The sequence below is a fragment of the Microcebus murinus genome, chromosome 19 (assembly GCF_040939455.1).
Source record: "Microcebus murinus isolate Inina chromosome 19, M.murinus_Inina_mat1.0, whole genome shotgun sequence".
Taxonomy (NCBI): domain Eukaryota; kingdom Metazoa; phylum Chordata; class Mammalia; order Primates; family Cheirogaleidae; genus Microcebus; species Microcebus murinus.
The window spans coordinates 19,110,528-19,132,309 of record NC_134122.1 but is presented as its reverse complement, the minus strand read 5'-3'; the positions used below and the strand labels follow the sequence as shown (position 1 = coordinate 19,132,309).

General features: G+C 43.2%; 1 protein-coding gene across 1 annotated transcript in view; it reads right to left on the bottom strand.

Moving 5' to 3' along the window:
- The window catches only part of HS3ST4 (heparan sulfate-glucosamine 3-sulfotransferase 4), a 373,124-nt gene that overhangs the window by 2,078 nt on the left and 349,264 nt on the right, over positions 1 to 21,782 (bottom strand). The window lies entirely within an intron of this gene.

Below are 21,782 nucleotides of genomic sequence, written 5' to 3'. Positions count from 1 at the left end.
TTTTTTTTTTTTAATTTCAGAATATTATGGGAATACAATCGTTAAGGTTACATACAGTGCCCTTGTCTCCCCTCCCCCCTCGAAGCAGAGCTTCAAGCGTGTCCATCCCCCAGACAGTGTGCGCCACACTCACTACGTATGTATACACCCATCCCCCCTTCCCCCACACATCCCCATTTCCCCCTCCCATCTGCCCCACGCCCGACAGATGTTTGTTTTTCTTTTTTTTCTTAACATTTTGGTTACATTTTATTTCTTTGCCTCTCCCTAGCAAGGGTTAGAGGTATGCCCTTCCCCGCCACAATGTTCACCCCATCCCACCGACGTGGGACTACCCCTCCCACCCTCGAATCCCTGGTGAAAACACCACCCTTTGAGCACCATAGTGTAATCAGTCAGTACCAATGGCGATTAAGTTTTTCGCCATATATACTTTGATGGCTAGTATATATGGAGCCCATTGTTCTAATCTTGTGTCATCCCAACATAGTGTAACTTCTCTGCACAAAATGTGTGACATAAATAACCTAGTGAAGAGTCACCAAAGGAAATAGAAAAACACATGGAAGTCCTTTTTCCCTATTACTATATGTCCCCACGATAGTCTTGACTGTGTGCTATCAGAAAAGGCAGCATAAGGCATACGCATTCTTTCTGGGAACCTTATACCCCATGGTTTAAATTGCTGTTCTACCTCTTACCGGTTATGATTAACCTAGATACACCCTTAATTTCTCTATGAATTAGTTTTATAATCTCTGAAATGGAGATAATGACAGCGCTGACTTCACACTGTAGCATAAGGATTAAGGGAGATAATGCTTGAAAAGCATTTAGCACAGAATCCCGCATGTTGTAAGAGCTTAATAAATTAAGGATATTATTACTGTTGCAGAGGCTTTCAGAAACTGTTCGAGCACAGTCAACAAGACCTCAAAGATTATCTAGTCCCAGGTTGGCAAACGGCCACTCACCTCCTGTTATTTGCATGACCCCATGGCTAGGAATGATTTGTGAACTTTAAATGGTTGAAGAAAAACCAAAATAACAATAACATCTTTTGATGCATGGGAAATTATATGGAATTCAGATTTCAACGTTCATAAATAAGCTTGCATTGGAACATAGCCACACTCGTACATTTACATATCAGCTATGGCTGGTTTTGTACTACAACAGCAGAGCTGAGTAAGTGCAATGAGACCATATGGCTCACAAAGCCTAACATATTTACTATTTGGTACTTTAAGAAAAAGTTGGCTGACCCCTGACTCCAAAGGCATTAGTGTGCAAATGAGAAGACAGCAGCCCAGGGAGAGGGTCTGGCCACGGGACTCCAACAGGCTTTGTGACCTCAGCAAACTGAATTACATTCCGAATCTTACTGTCCTCATTTGTAAAATTCCAAAACCTACCTCTCAAGTTCAGTTGAGAGTAAAATGACATATAGAGTGAAAACATCTACATAGGTCTGGTTCAGTATATGGGACTTTGTTCTTTCTTTGCTCCTGAGGGTGCCCAGTGAGCCCTGATAGATCCCACACCGGGGCCCCAACATCTCTTGGTTTTCTTGCCAAGGTTGCTACTCCACACCGGCCCCTCCATCCGTGTTTGCCTTCCGAGTGGCCTGATCTTATCTGGGAGTTCCAAGATATTAAAAGAGTTTGATACCATTCTCCCCATCATCCCAACATGGCAGGCCTATCAGTGATAAAATGAGGCTTAGGATCCTACTATACAGTCAATTTGCTATAGGCATATGTAGACTAAAGTTAATTGACAATAAACCTGTTCAATACCTGTCGGTACAGCAGGCCATCTGCCACCATGTGCTCCATTAAGTCTATTCACTCCCGAGCCTTGCACCAAAGTGGTACATTTAGGATTACACAAGACCTCTTTGTTATGATGACATGCTTTTAAATGTCTCAGCTAATAAAACTTAATATAGACGAAGATCCCTTAGCTTTTCCTACCATAATTAAATTTATTTACTATCGCGTGTGTGGAGGAAGAATGACTTTTCTTTTATCTCTAATTCACATGCTCTGTCAATAATTAATTGCAACTGGGTTTTGAGCTTTCTCGGCAAAGCACTTTTATTAGGCAAGAGGAATTTGCCTCATGGAGAAATTTGCACAGAGCTGGACATTGTTAGAGTAGAATGGCTGGGCAGCGTGGTGTTTTCGGATGCAAGCAATAGCCCTGGCCATAAATAATCATGCTCATTTTGGAGTGACATATTCTCCAAAGTATTTTGAATGTCTTGATGTGTGCATGCCTCATTTGGCCCTTGCCAGATCAATTTGTCTAATTTGCAGGGGAGGGGCTAAGGATTTGCCTGAGTTAAGACTTGTGATTCCCACATCACTGTGATGGAGTTACTAAAACCGTTCGGAGACTTAATTTCTCTTCTAAAAAACGAGGTTAATAAGAGTCCATCTCTCATAGGGTTTTAACGAAGATGAAATGGGATAATGCACGTAAATCACTTAGAATATAGTGCCCAAGTAACGCCAACGTTTTTTAACATAAGCCAGCTGCCCAAGAGCCAAGGTCATTCTTCCAGCAATTCTTACAGAAGGGCCAAGAAAAATATTAATACTTACATTTCACCAAATGGAAAAGGGCTGAACAACATGGGAACGAAGGGACTGATCTAGAAAAGGTATATTCTGATTCAAGCTGATATCGCCAATTGCACTTCCTGATCTGGAGGCTGGTGACCAACGATGGAGCTACCATTAGTTCAGCCCAAGTACAGGAAACACACTGATGTCCTATTTGTATTTCAATTGGACAGAGACAGCCCTTTATTTAATGATGAATCTCATATCATGTTATAAACATATTAAATAAATGTTGATGCAAACAAAAAACCCCACATCTGAAAATAGCTATTTTTTCATGGCCTTTTTCAAATTTTAGCCCCTCAGATGTATTTTGTGTGTGTGTGCTTATGTCATATTTTCCTTTAGCACAGGAGCAGCTGCTCAACTTTTCTCTTCACCCATTCTTCGCCTTTCACTCCTTAGACCTCAGTGCCTGTCTTTACACTGAGCCCCATTCAAATTCATCTCCTTTATTCCAGCTAATCGACAACCTGTCAGGATCTTTGTGGATCTGGAGTCTTGTATCTGAAGCGTCTGGGATGGAATGGTACCCAACCTAGAAGCTGGTGGATATAGGAGAGTAAGTGTGTGCCTAGTTCAGTGCTCAGTGAAGAAAGGAATTGAGGGAGGTGTTAGAAAAAGGCTCTGCAGAAGGTGGAGGGGAGCAGAGGAGCCCACGTGGCTTTGACCATCCTGCTACAGATGGGTGTTAAAAGCATATCATTTAAGAGAGTTCCTATTCAGAGTAAAAATGGTAAGTCTACCTCAACCATTGTGGCCTCAGTTGCCAGAGTTATTTTGCAAGTATAAAGATACCCAGTGGCTGCTCAAAATTGATAAAGTTGCAATTCTCCCTTTCTAAAACAGATTCTGAATCAGTCGTTTTCATTCACTCATTCATTCCATAAATGATCACCTACTGGTAATATAACAACGAACACAACAGACAGGGTCCCTTTCTCCACTAAGCTACCCATGTAGCCTGCACAAATGACAAACGTTGAGCTCTTTATAGCATCACATAATGAACTATTTTAATCAACAAGAGCAGTTATTATTATTTCAGTTTTACAGAGAAGGAAATGGGCTCAGAACCTGAAGATATGGTCTCACTGAGTGAGTGTTTCTTTTGTTTCTAAGTTCAGTGGTTGAGCAAAAGTTAATTCAATACCAGCATCAATGCCTAACACCAGGTCCTGGCAAATAGCAGGTGCTCAGTAAATACTGTTGGACGAATGGATGGGAGAATGGCAAGCCATTCACCTCCTGTCTAGACGGTGCTAACGTGTCTGCTATGGTGGGTTTGGACCCCTCATTTCCTTTCCCTTGTCCCCTCCCCAGGACTCTCTTCTGGGCCTCTGATCCAGCAACGATTTCTACACCATCCTGTTCTCCCTCTTCCTGTAAGAGGGAACGAGGCATCTCTTCCGCTGGGAAAGACACCCCCTTCCCCAGTCTGGGTTTTGGATCTTACCCTCCCTCACCTTCTCAGGAACTTTTCACCTTCTCTCTCCTAGATTCAAGTAAGTTTGTCTCAACTGCATCCGGCATTTCGGCATGCTCATGTTCTCCCATCTGGTGTGCTCGAGGAACAGAAAAAAGACTGGTAATGCCAGAGAGGAGTGAGCAAAGCTAGGAACGTTGGACAATAAGGTTAGGGAGATGCCCAGGGAACAGACCATGAGGGGCCTTATAGGCCATGGGAAAGATACTGGAATTTTTTCTACATGTGATGAGAAGGTAAGGATGAATATTGCATAGGAAAATATGCTATAATTCACACTTAATTTTCTTTTTTTTTTCCTAGTGGTTTTGTTGAGAACAGACAGCAGTGTGGCGGGAGTAGAAGGAAGACAATCTGCTAAGAGCCCATTTCGGGAGAGCAAGATAGACATGGCCAGGGCCGGGAAGAGAGGGCAACATGGTAACAAGTGATCAGAATTGGGATGGATTTTAAAAATAAGGTTGGCCGCCCTTAACAGTGAGTGAGATGTACGTGCAAGAGAAAGAGAGGGGTCACAGATGGCTCTGAGACTGTCAGCCTGCGCCGACGGCTGACTGGGAGTGTAGTTCACTGATACAGAGAATGCTGGGGACAGAGTGGGTTTATGGGGGAAGCCACAGGTCTGATTTGGGACTTGTGATATGAGATACCTGCTACATGCCCAAGGAGAGGTGTTCAGTAATCACCTGGATCCAGGAAGCTGAAATCCAGGGGAAACTCAGGTTTGACTTTATGACATGTACGAAGAGTGACTGCCACTCTTTACTGTCACGAGTATCAGATAGGACCTGCCTTTTGCCTATTTGGGGAATTGTCTCAAATAGGAAAGGCATTCAGATGCTAGGTGTGCAAAAAAAGAATTTTTCATTCCATTAAAGAGATTTTCATTAGCTTCTTTTAATTCCAAGAGTCCTCAATAACTACCTGCATTACAGAGCTTAGAATAAAGTCATAATATGGCCTGTTTCCACACCCTTCATGGGTAGTCTCAGTTCCTTGAGGCTGTAGGTGACGTTTTATTCACCTTTGTAACCCCAGTGCCTACCGTGGTATCTGCCACATCATAGCTGTCCCATAACTATTTTTGGTTATTAGATGAATAAATGAATGACATGTAAATGAATATATGGTCCCTAGAAGTCGGGAGAATTGGGGCAGTTTTGGAAGATGCGGCTCCTGCAAGTAGGTTTTCCATGCATAGGGTGCAGCGTCTCTGAGCTTCCTGCCATCCCAGTCTGAAAGACCACGCACTTCAGCGCGGACCATATGGTGAGAAAACACTGCATCTGGGCTTGGAACAGCTCGTTAACAGTATCTCGGGTGCTCAGAGCAGCCGTGACATCAGCGTCAACACACAGTCCTGAAGCGAAAATCATTCTGCAAGATCACACATCTGCTCTCACAATCCCAAATGTTTATGAGACGCTCTCCAGCTCACCCGCCCTGCCCCCACCCCACTGGCTGGGCCCGGGGCTTTGCTAAACACGGCCCGATGGGAATGCAGGTCAGGCTCTGGCGGCCTCACAGGAAGCAAAGGTACGGATGGATAACCCGCAGCCTAGAAGGAGCACCACCATTGACGGAGTGCTCACTCCCTGCTGGGCCCTGGTTGAGAGTTCAAGTTCTGAGGCTGGAGGGTTCCACTAAGCGCTTTCAGACCCCAGCCTCGTAGTGAAGAGCACGCACTCCAGCTAGACCTGCCGAGTCTGCGTGTACCTACTGTTAACAGCGGTGTGACCCTGGGCACATTACTTAACCTGAGTCATCTGGGTCTGTCTCACCCTCTGCAGAGCAGGCATCGCACTAATAATACCTTCCCTAGGGAGTTTGTGAGTGTGAAGTGAGCTACCATCTAGCAGAGTGCCTCATAAACAGTAGCTTCTCAATATGTTAGCTGTTACATTTCTTTAAAAAAAAATACTCTTTTAAGAAGGTACAATTATAATTTCCCCCACTTTAGAGAACAGGAAACAGAGACCCAGTGAGATTGATTACTTTGGCCAAAGCCACAAGAGATGGAGTCGGAATTCAATCCCAGGTCTGTCTGACACCACGGCCCAGGCTCTTGGTTACAGTCTGACAATGCTTAGTCAACCTACAAAACCTCAGCAAGGTTACATGACTGGTCCAAGGTCACTCTGCTAGTAGGTGACAAAGTTGTATCTTAAAATGAGACTCATTATGTGTGTTGCCAAGGTGAGCTACCCAGGACTAACCACTGAGAGTTAAGGAAACCTAGTCCAGAATCCACAGAAATTCTTGCCAGATCAAGCTACATCATTCAATTTGTGATATCTCTCTCTGGAGCCTGCTCAGTTGAAGCAAATGGGCACCGTCATGAATGCCGAGGGAGAAAGCAATAACCCGTATGAGATATAAAGTGCCCATTCTCTCTGCAAGGGTCAGGAGCAGAGCTTGCCTTTGACTTGCTGGAATTAGAGGTATGTGGGCACCTTACATTTTCCCAAATGCATTATCCAGTGGAACAAATGGTGCATAAATTAGCAATATTTTCTGAGCCCTCCTAATGAACCCAAGAGAATGGTGGTAAGAGCAAGGGCATGAGGGTAGGGCCAGCTCCTCTGAACTGAGGAAAGAAACTCACTTAGAAATTCAGTGGAGCACCTGCTACTTGCCATGCACTGAGAGAGGCGATTTCACGTGGTAGGCTGGTTAAACCTTACAAGTACCACTGAGCCCTTTATAGAGATGTGAAAACTGAGAGTCAGAGAGACAAAGAACCTTGTCCAAGGATGCATAGCCCTGTCCAGTCATGTTGGAAAGTTCATCGTGGCTTTCAAGCCCATTTTCATGAATCCTGAAATTCTTGAAGGCGAAAAGTCAAACCATTTGGAGACCACAGCAGTCATACATATGGCTCTGGGGCCTAATTGACGCTGAAAAAGAAGGAGTTCTGAGTGACAGTTCTGACTTCACAATTGATTTGCTGAATGAATTTAGGACAGGGACTTTCCCTCTTTGGACCTCAAACTCCTGAATGATGAACAGGATATGCTAACATTCATTTCCTCATTAATCCCATTGAGCATTGGTGCTTATTATGGACCAGGTGTTGGGTATATGTTGCTGACAAAGCAAGCATGCCTGCCCTTCAATAGACTATAAGAAAGGCCTGAGTATCCCATTTAGTAAGTGGTCTGTGGATCTGATGAGATATCTCTGCTGCAGACAGAGCTCTCCTTTCAAACAGAATGGTACCTGCGAGTCTCGGCTGCATTGCCACACCTGCCTACGAGAAAGAGAAGGAGGCAGAAATGTGTGAGACAGGTTAGGAAAGGAAGAAGAAGAGGAGAAACAAAGGATTAAGGGGATTAGAAGGGAGAAGAAGGAGAAATAAAGACAAGAGGAAGACGGAGGAGGAGAAGGGGAGGGGAAAACTGGGCTTTGAAGATACACAGTTTAAACAACTGGAAGAGAATGAAGAAAACATCCCAGGTTTAAATGACACATGACCACGTTGTGGCAGAAAATAGCAAACCCAGGTCTCGAGCATTTTTGTTGTTTTAAAGTTGGTGCCAGGCACGTACAGAGATTTTAGGATTAGAAGGGTGATGATAGTCTCAGTCTTCGACTGAGGTGGTAGTGACAATATCCCTATGGAAGTAGGATGAGAAGGCAGAATCTTGTTATTCCCCGTGATATTAATGAATACAGTTAGGCTCAGAGAAGTTAAGTGCCTCATCTAAGATCACACAGCACATTATGTGGCAAAGCTGGGTTGTAAACCTTTGCCGAACCTGTGCTCCTCACCACTATTCAATACGGCGAAGGGGAAGAAGGTAGGACTTGAAGCTGGGGGTGGGGGGCAGGAAGACACAGGACATTGATATCAGGTGGAGAAATGGGGGTCCAACAGACATTCTTAATCTGGGGGAGAATCCCTGGGAACAATAGACATACAGCTGATAAGGTCTTGAGATTGAGCTGTTGGGATGTGGTTAGGATCAGGGAAGGCAAAATTTAGGCAGGAAGGCAAAATTTCCTGCCTGATGGTTTGGAAATTCCCAATGGCAGAAGAGTAGGGTCATTTTCAGGGAGCAGGGGTAGAGGACTCAAAGGGACTAGGACGTGACTGGAGGGTGTATTAAAAACTAATGGATTACGATGACCTATTGAGAACTTGCCCTGTTTAATTTTCCCTCTGGAGACTCATCTGGAAAAGAAGGCTGGAGATTCATCACCATTTCCCCCCAACCACCCCACATCCCCATCCCCAAGGAGGGTAGCCAGTCCTTTATTCCTAAGGTCTGGCTAATTTTTCTCCAGGGGAGGTGAACAGTTTAGAGGACCCTAGACACACCCACTTAGAAGGCTGTGTGTTTCTAAGATCTAGGTCTAACCTTGGGTTTCTTAATCAGTGCTGTCAACATTTTGGGATGGGTAATTCTGCAGGGCCCCGAGATCTTGCTACAGACATTGAGGATGAAGGGTTGACTACCTCTCTGGTACAATGGGAAAGAGAACTGAGTTCTCTTTGTGGTTTTCCTGATGATTCTGCCAAGGCAAAAACAACAGACAAACTTCTGAAGATACGGTTGGTTATAAACGAGTGTGGGGAGTGTGCAGGATATCAGTAGAGCCAGAATACCAGAAAGGGGAAGGGAGAATTACGAGAATATACTCCAGCTTGAGAATGTAACCGGTTCCATAAGCAAGAAAAGATTTTTTTGTAGTTTTTTCTTTTTCCTTGTAGTTCCCAGGAAAATAAGATTTACTGACCAGAACTTTGTAACTTTCTGTTGCACTGATGAATTCTCTTTTGAGTTTCTTTCACAGAAATGGTAGAAGCTCCTTGCAGCCACAAAATAACTACAAAGCCTCACACCACCTGTTTATCCGAAGAAGACAAGATAAGTGATACTCTACCATAGACCCTGTCCAACGACCCACTGAGTCTGTGCATAAGGCTGAAAGAATGACCAGTATTAACCCTTAGCTCATTATAATACCAAAATCCCTTCCCTGGGAGGGACTTATCTGCCATTTTTTGATCATGGGATGTACGTATGTATGAGCATGATTTCTCACTGTGCTTGCGTGCCCTGCACTCCACCCCAAACAGGCAATGACGCTCACTCCCCTCGTACATTGCTCACTTCACCTCCAGGGAAAAAAACCCTAACCCTGTTGGTCAGGGAGGGGCCTTTGAGACAGTCCATACCTCCCCCTCGCAGTAGATGTGTCCACTATAATAAATCCTTTCTCCCTTGACAATCTTCGTGGTCTCTGTGTCTCTGTAATTGGCTTTCTGTGTAGCGATCAACACTGAACCTCTCCTTGTGGGTAGCAAGAAGAGGACTATTTAGGAAAATGATGCTTGTTACTCTCTTCTGAGAACACGCAAGTGTCATGAACCTCTTTGGGATGGAACTTATCTCAAAGGATCAGAAGTTAAGGACACAGCCGATCCCATGAGGCAACTTCTTCTTTCTTTGTGTCCAGAAGCACAATAAAATACAAATCAAAGTGGGAAAAGAGAAAGACCCTTTCCAGGCCATTGCCACCCCCCATCCCCTTAGCAGGTTGGCTCCTAGCTCTTAAAAGGGAGCTCTTACTCTTCCAAAAGAGGACAAGAGGACTTTACAGTTTTTCATCAGCTTTACTGGTGTTTCTACTCCCTCCATAGTCAGGAGCTGGTCACACATAATGCAATGCCCACACATCCATGTTCTTGGATTGGGCTCCAAAGAGAAGCTGACCTGGTGGATTCAGGCACGTGGCACTTTCTCTGGTGCTCAGGAGAGCACGTAGGCGTCATGAGCGTGTCCCGCTATCCCTGGAGAGTGCAGAGATGCCAGTCTATCATGGCGGACTGAAAGCCTTACTCCCATGCTCTTAATGGATTTCTGTGTTGGTCTCTTGCACTACCTATGTTTCCCTTCATGGGCTCTGAGTTTTGGAATCCATTACTTATCCCAGTAATTATAACTTTATATATTGTTATTTTTTTGTATCAGAACTATGTGCAATTGCTTATTAGTATTTCTTAACAGGAGAAAACCGAGGTCACTATACTGAAACAAATTTTAGCTGGGGGGTGGAGGGGGAGAAAAGAGAGAGAGAGAGAGAGAGAGAGAGAGAGACACTATTCATTTGTTCATTAATGTGGCAACTATAGTGTGCCAGACACTCACTGTGCTAGTAATAGGAGGTAAACAAAGAGTAAGGTCTTGCCTTTAAGAAGTTTTTATTTTCTGAAATAGTAAAAATAATTTGAGAGGTCTATCCTTATCTCTCAGTGATCCTAACTCACAGTGGTTCATGAGTTTCAGAGAGAATCACCGGCTGAGGTCAGCCGGATTCCAGAGCCCCTCATCATCTCTCTCGGAAGCCGGCCAAGTGCATCCTGGTCTTGACAGAGGCCTGTGGCTGAGGGTTGAGTCTCAGGGCTCCACCTCTGAACCACACTTGCTTTGAGCAACTCATTCCATGTCTGATCCTCAGTTCTGTCTTCTGGAGAATGGGGATGATAATATCTCATATTCATTCACAAGAAACAGTATATTGGTAACGACCCCTCTTGTTATCACTGCTAGTATAACGGAGCACATGGTAAGTGCAAACAAATCTATCTGTTGAGTGAGTGACAGAGACTAGCCCTGCTCAAATTCCTAATCTAAGTTACTGTCACCTACAGCCTCATATATGCATCTCATATAAATAACTCTAATGCACAGAAACCCACCTCTCCAGTGGGCACTGACACAACTCAGTCTTAGAGCACCAAACAGCTTCATTTTCACCCATATCCCAGTGAATCTCGAGAAATCTCTTTCCCCCTGCCACTCTGACGTGCCCAAGCATTTGGGAAGCCCCTTGCTGGGCAGAGCGTAGCTACTCCATCAGGCCTGTGCTGCATGCTGCACAAATTTGTTTCTCTCTGCCACCTCTGACTTTTCTCAATGTGATCGCTTGTCTTTCACACCAATAGATCACCATACGACAGCACTTAACTTTTTCATATCATTTGATTTAGAAAGCACATATGCACAGAAAGCAACTATGAATTCAATAATCTTTTTTTCTTTTTTCTTTTTTTTTTTTTTTTGAGACAGAGTCTCGCTCTGTTGCCCGGGCTGGAGTGCCGCGGCATCAGCCTAGCTCACAGCAACCTCAAACTCCTGGGCTCAAGCGATCCTCCTGCCTCAGCCTCCCGAGTAGCTGGGACTACAGGCATGCGCCACCATGACTGGCTAATTTTTTTCTATATATTTTTTAGTTGTCCAGCTAATTTTATTTGTATTTTTAGTAGAGATGGGGTCTCGCTCTTGCTCAGGCTGGTCTCAAACTCCTGAGCTCAAACGATCCACCCACCTCGTGGGTGGGTGGATCCTAGCACTCTGTAATCCCAGAGTGCTAGGATTACAGGCATGAGCCACCATGCCCAGCCTTTAATAATCCTTTGAGATGTATTTGTGATTGAATCATCACTGAATCTACATTTTTGAAAGATTGCCGTGTGTGAGATTTTTATTGACTTAGTTTATACTCAATGTTTGGCATCTATAGGGCTGTGGTGATCCTTTGCAATAATCCTCAAGCCCACAGTTTGGGAAAAAGGGATCTCAAACCTAAACTATTGTCCGCCTACAACTTCAGTGTCCTCATCCTGGCAACTCTCCCTCTGCCCCTTTCTCTTGTGCGATTGAACTGTCTCACTCCAGATGTCCTAAGGCAAACATGTTTGCTGACTTTGAATTAACAAGATTATGGAACACCTTCGCCTGCCCCTGACTGAGGATCCCACCTGGAGTGTACTTCTCTGATAGTTTATTCCTACACATCCAACCCTCTGCAGAACCTCACACACCAACTTCTATTAGCTGTTTTATTGGGTGTTCTTTCCCCAGGTTCAGCATTTCAAAGGGCAGGTGCAACAATTAAATGATGATTACGGAGGTGTCAGTGTGTCTGCACAGGTCCCTTGTGCTCACAGTTGAACAGACAGTGACAGTAGAGGGCTCCTTTCAGGAAGCCTGCCTTCCGGTTCTCTCCAGCTCGTGCTCCACTCCCAGCTGTGTGGCAGCCCATCTCTGCTTTTGGGACGCTGTCAGCCTTCCCTCCTCCTTGTCACCTGCACCCTGCAGCTGACCCGAGCCCTGTTTGTCTTTCTGAATTTGTCTCTGTCCCCCTAATGCATGTCTACACCCTACACCCTCAAACTGTGTGGACCATCACAACCCTGAGCCTCTGAACAATGGAGACACTGCTCTTCATAAAGGTGACCGCCAACCTGCCCGGTTTCTATTCAAGTCTTGCCTTTTCCTGGGCTACTTGTTGCTTTGTTCCACCTGCTTTTCAAAACACTCCCATAGCCTCTTGATGGAGGTCCACCAGGTGCTTTTCCAGAGCATCACCTGTTGCCCATTTGTAGCACCTGAGCACCGTTGTCTGTCTACCTACCTACCGGGTAAATATCCCCCAAGTTGTCACAGCTGACTGCACTCACTCTTGATCCCTGTGACCCTGGCTCTGCTGTCCTCCCTCTAGGTGACTTGGGAAGACCTACTTAACCCCCTCAAACTTCAGTTTCCTCATCGTATAAAATGGAGATCACACGCAAGACCAATCTCAAAGCATGTTTTATCAGGGTCAAAAGGACTAGTGCTTAGGACATGCTTAGCAGAATGCCCGAACAAAATTAGCCACTCAGTACGAGTGTTAATTATTGTTGCTATTATACAGGAAGCCAGTTTCTTCATGCTGCATTCTCAGAAAATGCCATCTTCTGACCCATGCAGATGGTGAGGTCATTTAATTTTTACCTCATGTGCATCCTTAAAATGAACTTTGTTTTTTGTAAATAATTTGTGCATTTTTCTTTCTTGTGATCCAAGCAACCTGGTCAGCAAGACAGAAACTGTTCAGTCAAAGCATTTGATGTTTTATTGGTGAAGTGTTCCTGGGATTCATCATGCCTGGCTAAGGAAACTTGTAAAATAGGTCGGTCAAGATGGCGGCATCCATCCACAAGCATGACAGGTGTGAATGTTTCTGTGCAAAACAAGTGTGCGTTGCCACACTGCCATGCACCAGCTCTAGAGTTCAGTTGAGACTGAGATACAGTGTTGAAGGGGAAATGTACTCTCTGCTGAATAAATCCAATCCCGAAGCTTCCTCTCCCTACATGTGGCTAGGATAGCAGGACAACCTCTTCTGCACAGCACCCAGGCAAGAGCCTTCTATGTTGTCCTTGAACTGTTTCCTCCAGAGAGTTGCATCCCCAAATCAAAAGCTCTAGCTTCAAATGATGTAAAATATAATCACAAATTAATTAGTGCATCCTACTGTGCCTGTATTTAGCCCTGGCTTTCACAGCTTGGGGTGCATGAAATACTAAACAGATTTTCAAACCAATCAATCTGATCATATAACAGATGGGGAAATGACAGATAGAAAGGGAAATAAGAGCACACCTAGTTAGGTATTCACAAACATACATACGTACTGTGCTATGAAGATTCTTACATTATCAGATATTCATGCACAGCAATCCCCTAGAGTCCCTATCACTCTCTCTATCTGTTTCTCTCTCTAACACGCACACACGCGCACACACACACACACACACATTTCCCTCTTCTCTTCCCATAATTGGCTCCTTCTCTTATTCAGGTCTCGAGGCAAACATCACCTGCTCAGAGAGCAGCCCCCACCCCAAGCACCCCATCTAAAATCACTCTCCTTCACATCAGCCTATTCTGCTCACGTCACAGGGCTTACTGTTATCCTGAATTATCTGGTTTATATGCTCATTGGCTTGTGTAGAGTCTGTTTTTCTGCCTATAGCCCCAGCACCTCACACGGTGCCCGGCATCGAGTGGGTCTCAATAAATATTTGTTGACTTATTAAAAAAATAAGAAAAGAAGAAAAGAAAGGGAGACAGAAGAGAGGCAAAACAAAAAATGAAGGGAGAAAGAAAAACGTGCCCAAATTGAGACGCAGAAGTATACCCAATAGGTTTCCTAATGCACCTCATTGTGGCAGCCCCGCTAGTCTCCCAGGGGCCAGGGGCTCACCCAGCCCCAGTCTGCCCAGCCCCAGGAAAGGGCACCACCGTCCACTCAATTGCGCCACCCCAAGCCTAGGAGCCAGCACTGATTCTGATTTTCCTTGCTCACCCCGTGGCACATCCAAGAAGACTGTCTGGGCTCGAGTTCTAAAACACATTCTAAATCTAACTCCTTCCTCCCATCATTCCATCTTTCCTCTGCCACGATGCTAGTCCACACGCTGTCATCTCTGGCCTCTACTGCTCCAGCAGCCTGTTTCTTCCTGTCCTGTTCACCTACGTGCCATTTTCCACCCAAGGCAAGAGTGAGGTTTGAAAAGCCTGGGAGGGAGGCAGGATAAGTGGGTAAATGCACAGAATCTGGTGCCAGTTGCCTGGGTTCAGATACTAATTCTGCTATTTGCAAACTGTGTGACGAATATTCTTTATTTGACCTCTTTATGCCTCAGTTTTTCCATCTAAAAATGAATGTTTTAATGATAATAATAACTTTTCATTGGTACCATTGTTGTGAAGATTGAGTGAACCAATATACATAAAGCTTATATAGTAAATCTTCGGAGAACTCTTATACACTGTTAGTAGGAGTGTAAGCTAGTGCAACCAGCATGGAAAACAGTGTGGAGATTTCTCAAAAAACTAAAATAGAATTACCATTTAATTCAGCAACCCCACTACTGGGTATGTATACAAAGGAAAAGAAATCAGTATGTCAAATGGAAACCTGTACTTGCATGTTCATTGCAGCACTACTTACAACAGCAAAATTATGGAATTTAACCTAAATGCCCATCAATGGATGAATGAATAAAGAAAATGTGGTGTATATACACAATGGAATACTATTCAGTCATAAAAAGGAATGAAATCATACCATTCACAGCAGCATGGACGGAACTGGGGGCCATTATTTTAAGTGAAATAAACCAGACGCAGAAAGATAAATGTCACATGTTCTCACTTATACGTGGGAGCTAAAAACTGTGAACAGATTGAGGTAGAAAGTGGAAAACAGATGAAAGACTGGGAAAGGTAAGAAAGCGGGTGGGGGGAAGATGAAGAGAAGTGGACTAAAGGGTACAAACATAACAGTGAGATATAAGGAATAAATTAAAGGTTTGATAAAAGAGTAGGATGACGATACTTAACAAAAAGTATTGTACTCAGTGATTTTAGTTAATTCATATTTGAATTCATATTTGAATAGCTGCACGTGGCTGGTGACTTCTGTAATGGACAGCTGCATGAACTGAAATTGAATAAAATTAAAGATTAGACTTCTTAGTTTCACTAGCCACATTTCAAGTGCTCAACGGCTGTAGATGGCTAATGGCTACTGTCCTGGCAGTGCAGATACAGGACATTTCCATCATCATAGAAAGTTCCATGAGATGATGATGATCTAGATTATCAACTATGGTTTTGGTGACATCTACATACCACTTAAAAGTCTTCTGTCAGGCAGATTTTCCCAGATCATTCTACCAAAAATAGCACATTCCCCATCCCCAAGTCATGGTCTCTCCCATTGTTCTATTTTATCTTCTTTTTAAAAAATATTTATTTATTTATTTATTTATTTTTTAATTTTTTTTAATTTTAGCGTATTATGGGGGTACAAGTGTTAAGGTTACTTACTCTATTTTATCTTCTTCATCACACTTTGGGGCACTGGTCAGGCTCTGGCGCTAATCTAATTGACTTATTGGTCCACGTGGTTGCTGGTACCTCCCCACCTGGAATTAAGCTCCCAGATGGCAGAAGGTTGCTTTGTTCACTGCTACATCTGGATTACCTACAATACAGCCTGGCACATAATAGGGACTTAATAAGTGACCAAATAAATGAAAGACCTCTCTGGACATGCACCTTCACATTTTCATACCCACACACACTCACATCATACACCCCAAGAGGCCACACGCAGACCAGGAGGCAAGGCAGGGCTGAGCTTCTGGGAGGGAGGCCTCCATCTCTTGGCTACCAGGTGTTGAGAAGGCAGGCGAGGCTGAGGCTGACCTGCTAAAGAAGCTGATGCATATTCCTCTCCCTGGCCAGGGCAGCAGACAAAGCATAATTAGATATGCAGAGGCCTCGACAATGAAATGCAGCTATCATATGGAATCACCAGCCTCCAGCCTCTGGAAAGACAAAGCAGAGAAAGGGCTGGGGCTGGGATTTTAACTCAAGGTCAGTCCTAGAGTTCACGGTAGAGGTCAGGTTATAGGTCAGGGATAAACTCACGACTGGAACAAGAACATCAGTTAAGTACAGCTTGTTATCCCCTCAAACTCAACCACTTCATTACAGACTCTATTTTCCTGGAAAAAAACAAAACAAAACAAAACAAAAAACAAACAAGTTGAAACTTGCTGGTTTGTTTGTGGTTGTAGGGCTTACTGCTTGTATCGCCAACAATTCTTGCATGTGCAGTTCTACTGCAAAGGGATCAATGCCCTGAAGTCATCACTACTCTGGAAGCACATTAGAATTCCTTAGTCCCCACAGGGAGGATTCTAACTCAATTGGTCTGTGATGGTCCCTGGTTGTTGGCATTTTTAAAAAGCTCTCCAGGGGATTTTAATGTGCAGCCAGGATTTACAAACACATCACTAAACCAAATTCCTTGAAAGACAAAGAGAATATCCTGCTAAGGTTGAATATGCCTTATCCAAAATGCTTGGGATCAGAAGTGTTTCAGATTTCAATTTTTTTTTTTTCAGATTTTGGAATATTTGCATTACATGGGTTGAGCATTCCAAATCCAAAAAATCTGAAGTCCAAAATGCTCTAATGAGCATTTCTTTTGAGTGTCAGGTCAATGCTCAAAAAGTTTCAGATTTTGCAGCATTTCAGATTTCAAATTTTTGGATTTGGGATGTTCAATCTGTATTCCATGAATAAACATATGTATAGGTGGGTGGACAAATAAATAAACAAATGAAGGAATGGTTAGCATATTCTGAGAACATTGAATATTTCTCAATCTCTGACCATGCTCTCTCATTTCTGGACATCCACCTATAATTTGTGTTCAATATTATAGATTCAATATTTTTCTTTAAATCTATTTCTTTTTTACTTGGTTAAAAAACTTATTAAAACAGCAATTCTATATCACTACATTGAATGGGAAAATGATTATAATTGCCATGGTAGATAGACTCTAAGATGGACTTTCTGCCTGTTTCTCCATTCAACCTCCCAGCTCTCCACTATAGTGGAAGCATACACCAACCCCACCCCTTTCATTGAGGCTCTACATACTTTTTCAGGCTCCTCAGGTCCCAGATACCTGAGATGTGTCAGGACTCAGAGTCCTAGGCACGTTCTACCACCCAAGGGAGAGAACTTAGGATGATCCAGACCCAGAGGATGGGATCTGTGGGGGAGGGGCACATAAAAAGCCACACCTTTTTTTGCATGTCTGATCATATTGTCTACAGACTTTTTCCTCTCACATCTATCTACAATAATTGTAGAGTCACTATATAGCAACATGTTAAGAAAGCTCCACTTTTGTGGAGTATGTTTTTAGGGCAACTATCCCCTTGCTATTCTCTTACTAACCCACTCTCTCCAAAATAGCTCCTGCCTGGGGAACCTTCCTGCAGTGGACCTGGCAAGGTAGGATTCTGCTTTGCCTGAAAGAATCACAGGGAAGCAGGGCACGGCCTCAAGCTGATGTTGGATCTCATCTTCTGCCTGGACTTACCTTGTCAGGTCTACAAGATTTTTTGTCCTGTTCCAGAGTGCAATACATAAGTTATGATATGCTGCCATACAGGACAGGGTTCCCTCTCCCCACTTATCAGCCCATATGACTGTCTCCTCAATATGCCTCAAACCTGTGCACCTTGCGTTAGGATAGATACACTGCTCTGACTCCAGGTGAGTAAAATGTTTCCCTCCGTAGCTCCTAATGGCACAGAATAACAAATACCATTGGCTCTTCTCTGGATAGGTGTTTCCTACTATTCCAGGGTCCTCCATCAGCCATCAGAAAAGCTGTCCCTGACTTTATCTTTAGTGTCATAGCTGAACACTCCTCCATAGAGCCCTGGGTTTGAGTGTATCTTCTTTGGAAACCAATCCCATCTGGAACTTTTATATATATATACACACACACACACATATATAACTGTGTGTATATATACATATATGTATGTATATATAGATATATACATATATGTATGTATATATAGATATATATGTGTGTGTGTATATATACATATATAACCATAGAAATTATATAGAAAACATAATATTGCTTTGGGTGAGTGCCTATGTATGTGTGGGAGTGAGTTGACACAAATAGTATCATACTCTATGTAGCATTCTAAAATTTGGGTTTTTATTCAATAACACTTCTTGAGATCTTTTCATAGTAGTGCACATCTCATTTTTTAAATAAATGTTTCATTACGGTATATGAAAACCATTGCTCTCCTATAGAGAGTCCTTTAATTTCTACCAGTTTTCCATTATGACAAATAAGACTAAAGAGAGCAGCCTGGCGCATGCTTCTTTATGCACTTTTTGGGGCGTTTCTCTAATACAGCCACCAAGATGAATTGTTGTGTCATAGGGGTTTGCGTATTAAAGTTTTGAATAGATACAGCAAGTTACTGTCCATGGTGTTATGCCAAATCCCACTCCACAATGTATGAGGGTATCATGTCCTTTCTTCAGCCCATAATGGTGCTGAACCTCTTTATTTCTACCAATACGTGACTGAGAGTCATCTTTCAGGATTCAGCTCAAGTGTCTTGCTTTCCCAGGTTGACAGGACACCTCCCCTGCCTGTGCCTGACTCTGTTTCCATTGCCGACCCATCACACTGCATGGTGTGTGTATATTTTCTTGACTTCTCTACTAGACCGTGAGCTCCTTGGGATGCTATTAACATGTCTTTACTGGGAATTCTCGTGCCCCTGACAGCACTAAGAACAGGACTTTCATGCCTGCTTTGGGCATTGAAAAATATTGATGTGAAAATAATTGTATGTGGAAATTATTGTGCTTTGGTGCAACCAAGCAGAAATAAGAGAGGGACAAAACCCAAAGAGGGGGTCTGCTGGCAGGAATAAATATCATCCAGGCCCTGCTGACTCCTGGGTTTTAGCTCCCTAGAGAAGAGCCCTGTGTTGTGGCCATAGTCTGGCCACTTGCCCCACACCCTCTGCATCTGAGCCTCTTGGAACTTTTCACCATATTCTGGGTTCACCAGACTTTGTCATAACTTGCGTTTTGCATGCAATTTTCCAACTTCTTGAAATGCCCTTCCCTTCCTATCCACTGACTGAGCTAACTCTTGCTCACAGCATGCCCCATGCAATGGCCTGCTCCTCTGTACAGTTTCCCTGGAACACACACACACACACACACACACACACACACACACCAATATATATACACACACATTTATGTATACATACACACACACACATATACACATATGCACGCACATGAACCTACGATCCAAACTAAAAGTTACTAATACCATTGCATTTATCTACATAAAGTTCCCCTCCATCTCTAAGTTTGCCAGAAGTCATTCCAGAGGGGTGGATGGGGTAGGGGAAGGGTTTGGAAAAGGAGAAGGAGGAGGACAGGGAGAGAGGGCATGTGAGCATTCCGTATACTATCACACTGGCAATTAAATGCTCTGCCCAGCAATGACTCTCATCATTTCTGCTAACTGATTGGACAAATCCAGTTGTATCACCCACTGGCTCACTGGGAACCAGGAAGGCTGAGAGCTGGAAACAGCTGTAGAATCAGCCTGAAGACTAAAACATTGCTCTCCTGAATGTTGAGTTTATCCTTCTCTTGTGTGTACACATATCATATGTTTTTATTTCTAAACAACATATTGCTTAGTTTTGTTGTTTTTGAAAAATAGTATAATAGTCTTCTGTAATTTTTTAAACAATTAAAAGAATCTTTGTAAAATCTATTCGTGTCGTTGTATTTAGTTTTAGGTAATTCACTTTCACTGCTGCATTATGATCCACTGTGTGAATATGGCATTTTAAATCCATTTTTATTATGATGGACATTAACATTGTTTCTATATTTTTGTTTTATGGAGAGTGCTGCTATGCATATTCTTGTACGTGCCTCCCAGTACAAAAGGACAAGAGCCTTTCTACAGTATGTTCCAAATAACAGAAATATTTGCTTTTATAAAATGACACCCTTTGTTTTATAAAGTCCTTGTAGCAAGTTATACTCCCTCCACCTGTGCATAAAAGTTCACATTCCTCTGCCTCCTTGTGAATTCATTTGTGCTATTGTCTTAATTTGAATTTCCCTGTATTTAAGAGCTCTTTCCCTTCCCTATGCTTATTGGTGATTTGTGTTTCTATAGTATCTACATCTTTTGTCCGTTTTTCTACTGGTTTGTCTTTTTTCTGTTTGATTTGTAGTTCTTTGTATATTCTGGGTACTACTCCCTTCTTTTTTCTATAGATTGCAAATATCTTCTCCTACTTTGTGGATTATCACTTTATGTGTCATTTGATGGTAAACAGTTTTACTATTAAAGTAGCTTAATTTCTCAAGTTATCTTGTGGCCAGTACTTTTGCTTCTTGTTTAAGAAATCCTTTCCTGCCTAAGACCACACACACTAGTGCACGCACACACACTCTTACCTACACACACAAGTATCTGAGCAGACTGAAAGAACTGAAGGAACAAACTGTGAGTCTCTCTAGAGGAAGCCTATTCATTTATTTATTCACTTACTTATTATCTTTATTTTTTTTTCTTTTTTATTACTTCATATTATGGGGGTACAAATATTGTTAGGGTTACATATCTTGCCCCCGCCCCTCTCCCCCACCCTGCTATGCCAGAGCTTCTAGCGTGTCCAGCCTCCAGGTGGTGTGCACTTCACCCACCACGTGAGTACATACCCTTCCCCTCCTCCCCCCTTCCCCCTGCCCACTTCCCGATTACAGATTTTTTTTTCCAGACATTTTGGTTGCAATGTATATCTTTACCTCTCCCTAAAAAGGGATAGAGGTAATCTCTTCCCCCCCAACAATGCTCACTACTTCCTTAAGATGTGGGTCTTCCCCCCCAAATCCCTGTTGAACACTACCATTTTTTGAGCAGCATAGTTTTAGTCAGTCAGTACCAATTTGATGGCGAGTAGATGTGTAGCCCATTTTCCAGATCTTGTGTCGTCTCGCTTTGTATTACGGGCTTAAGCTTAATCCAGGATAGCATAACTGGTGCTAGCTCACTGTCATTTCTTAGGATTGAGTAATACTCCATTGTGAGCACATACCACATTTTAGTTATCCACTCATGAATTGACTGGCACTTGGGTAGTTTCCATGCCCTTGCAATAAATTTCAGAATATCATGGGGGTACAAACATTTTGGTTGCATATATTGCCTTTGTACCACCCAAGCCAGAGCTATAAGCATGCCCATCCCCCAGACAATGTGCTCTGCACCCATTATTTGTGAATTTATTCATCCTCTCCCACCTGCCCAGCATCTGATGAATGTTATTTCCATGTATGCACATAACTGTTGATCAGTTAGTACCAATTTGATGGTGAGTACATGTGGTGCTTGTTTTTCCATTCTTGTGATACTTCACTTAGTAGAATGGG